Below are 3590 nucleotides of genomic sequence, written 5' to 3'. Positions count from 1 at the left end.
CTTTCATTCATCACAACACACACATGAACAGACAAAAGGATAGATCCAAAACTTACATTAGAAAAATTGACCCAGGTAAAATAGGGCAAGCGCTTTTAAATATTTAGCCAGCATATTTGTAAGAAAAAAAATTTTTGTAGAAAAACTTTTTCAGTTTTTAGAAGTATTTAATGTAGATGGAGTGGAACTTTGCTGGAAATAAAATTTTTAAGGTTTAGATTTAGCACAGAACATTTTTAAAACAATCCTAAATTGAAGTTTAAAACAGTAAGTATAATGGTTAGTAAGCAGTTAAATTTTTTTAAGTAAAATGGTTAATGAGCACTGTAGAAGGAGTCTCCACTTTGAAGTATGATATATGCTGTAAATGAATGGATATCCTATAAATTAGTTTCACAGTAGAACAGTAAGACAGCTGCAATAAAGTATTAAAAATGTTATGATTAAACACAAGAGCATAAACTATGATTATTAAAGGTATGAAAAACTGACTTTAAAAAAACAAACAACTGTTTCTACTTTGAAGACTTCAAGTGAATATGTTGTAAAAATATTATATACCAAATTAACAAAATGTTTAGATCATTATAAAATATAGTTAAAGACATCTGATGCATTTCCACACCTAGAGCTTAAGACCAAAATTATATTTGGTACTTATTGACAACTGGCTTATAAAATTTAGTTACTTTATAATATTACTCATAAAATTAAATATATATATATTATCAATACTAGATTTCTTCACTTTGACACAAATATACAGATTGGTATAATGTGCTGACTTTCTGAATACAATTAAAAGGATTGTTCTTTCAATGCAGAGGTAAAGAACAACCATTGCTGTAGCACAAAATTAAAACCAAGGGTACTATAAAGCACACCTGGATGTTCACTGTGCAATAAAATTAACTATATTATTTAAAAAGGCTAACCACATCATTTTCCACATAATTTTTTAAATACCTTAAAAATCAAAATAAATTTTCTAATAGAAATATAAAAGACTCAAATTTTAATACTTGTGTGTCCGTTTGAATTTTAAAACACCAAAAGGTTTTCATTAACCGATAATCTGTTATTACAAGTGACAGAATTATGACCTTACTCTAAAATTTCTGAGAGGCATGAACAAAGAAAGTTTAGTGCCCTTATCTCCCAGTTGCTTTTTCTCCCTAGAGAATTTTTTAACCCTTACAGACCTGAATTTAGAAGGTTTTCTAATTTCCAATGTTTTAGTAATTACTTTACAACACCCAATGCACAAAACTTAATTACACAAATGCTTTTAGAAAAGGCACACTTATGCCGCATAACTTAATTCACAAACTTCACAATTCTTTGAGGCCTCTTATGAGACACAACAAAATTCTGACAATAATTCTCACTATAAATTCCACATGAACAGTACCTGAGTTTTATAATTCTAGCCCCACAACTCTCTGCCATATTTAGCAGAGCAATAAAACTTGTAACCACAAAGAGACACACAGGCTAGCACTGTTTCTGCTGAACTTAAGCAAATTTTACCAACTTGAAGAGAGAAGTGATATTTTTTCTCCAAAATTTTTGTCTGCATATGAACTGGCTGTAAGGCTCCTGCGGACCCTGTAGGATCTGAGACAGGGAGTAATCATTTGCCCCTCTTTGGGTAGCGCTTTCCACGTTCTGGTGGCTGCAGCATTAGCTTGAGCTAACAGCACCAGGGAGAGTTTTTGTTGTTCCTAATAGAAGCAAAGGCTGCTGTACTTGTTAATTGTGCATAAATGATATCGGGAGTGTCTTACCCTCCATTCCCCAGATCAGCTTGTTGTCTACAGCGAGCTAAAAAGTCTGTTTCCCATAGGATGTAATCAGAGTGCTTTAAGGTAGTTCTGGTGATTTCTTTTCATTCTAAGGGGAGTAGTTCTCCTCCATCTTGTACTGCATCAAGGAAGGAAAGGGTATAAGGAGCATTAGGGCCATAGGCATTTATGGCTTGAAAAAGAGTTTGAATGGGTTTATGGTTAAGTTTTTTATATCTTTTAATTTCTGCGAGATGGCTGCCAGAAGATGGAGCTAACTCTGGTTCCTCAGGGGGGTCCTCCTGAAATTCTTTGATGACTCTGTCTATGCTAGAGCTGCTGGCTGTGGCATCTCTGCTCTTCTGTTGATTGGGGATAAGGAGGCCACTCCCCTGCCTCTCTGCCTTGGTCTGCCTCGTTCTGCATGGGAGGATGGCAGATTGTAAGATTCTTGTGGGAGAAAAACATGGGGAACTGAGTTTAGATGCAGTATCAGTGGCCTGAAGCCATGCAATTTGCTCTTTTAAGTTTTCAATATCTATAAGCCTTTGTAACTGTGCCTCCAGCTCAATTTTCTGTTTATCCAAAGTGGTGGTAATGGTTTGTTGCACCATGATTTTGGGCATGACAGGAAGGCGTTCTGTACTGTACGGAGAGGGGAGTGGCAAGAGGAGGTAATCTGCCATGGTCATATTGTGGCACCACGTCCTGTAGGGACTGAGAATTCTCGGCATCTAGAATGTCCTCCTCTGGGGGGCCGCTGGCCACAATGAGATAAAAGCCTTTGGAAGGTTCCAAATCTATGAGGCTGTCAGATTTGGGAGGGGTGCTACTGGCCTGGGACTGGCTGTGGGAGGCAATTTCTATGTGGGCCTTGGCTTTTTCAATAATTTCTTTCTTAAGGGGGCTTCCCCAATTGGATCTAACTCTTTACCAGTAACAATTTGACTAAGGATGGACCAATAAAACTGCATAACCTTTTTATCTTGTTCCTTACCATATTTACTGTAATATTGTCCTAATTCATCATCAATTTGTTTCCAAGTACTAGAGACTATATGTGGTCTTGTGACCACAAACCATTGGCAAATATGAATACAAATAAAAAACTTTATCAAATCCTTTTTTTTAACTTTAATATTTCTTTCACGCAGAGCTTTCTTGAGATTTTTAATGAAAGCCTCCTCTTTGGATAAAGTAGTCCCCATTTTCCCAGGACGATTGGACAGTGGTTTTAGTGACCACTATTAGGCTGCACCCTGCCCCTTTAGGGTTTTACTGGTGTCTTATAATCAGGCTCTTGAGACACACTCCATGATGCTTTTTGGTCGATGATCCATGCTTCGTGCCCCACATCTGGGTGCCACCTGCGACCCCCGGAGCCCTGGCCAGCAGGGTGGTCAAGGGTCACAAAGTTATTCAGGAGTCATGTAGAGGATTCGACCTGAAAAATAAAAGAGGGCTGGGAAAATGATGGACTCAAGATGAGATTCCGATCAAGAGTCGAATTTATTGGGGAGAAGGAGGCTTTATATAGCATGGGCAGAACAAAGGAGTAAGGGGTGGTAATTTTTCACAGTAACATTCTGTAACATTTTACAGGAGACTTATCTTATCTTACAGTTACAGGCATACAGCATTTTTTCTCAAGGATCCTGGCAACAGGATATCTAATCTTGTACCTATCTTTATTGGAACAGCTTGTGGCTTGCGGTTTACACCCTCCTTTCTTTAGGTCCAGGGGGGAAACGCCAGCAGCTGCAACATGCAGCTTGTCATGTATACAGTTTTAGAACAGGCATCAGA

General features: G+C 37.6%; 1 non-coding gene across 1 annotated transcript; it reads right to left on the bottom strand.

Annotated features, from left to right (window-relative positions):
• Nucleotides 1–773: 773 nt before the first annotated feature.
• Nucleotides 774–903, bottom strand: LOC126000422 (small nucleolar RNA SNORA22). Its single transcript, XR_007492737.1, has one exon. It is a non-coding gene; the product is annotated as a small nucleolar RNA SNORA22 (small nucleolar RNA).
• Between the last annotated feature and the right edge of the window lie 2687 nt (nt 904–3590).

Source organism: Suncus etruscus, chromosome Y (assembly GCF_024139225.1).
Source record: "Suncus etruscus isolate mSunEtr1 chromosome Y, mSunEtr1.pri.cur, whole genome shotgun sequence".
NCBI lineage: Eukaryota > Metazoa > Chordata > Mammalia > Eulipotyphla > Soricidae > Suncus > Suncus etruscus.
The sequence above is the reverse complement of the archived record's forward strand: the minus strand, read 5'-3'. Positions and strand labels throughout refer to the sequence as shown.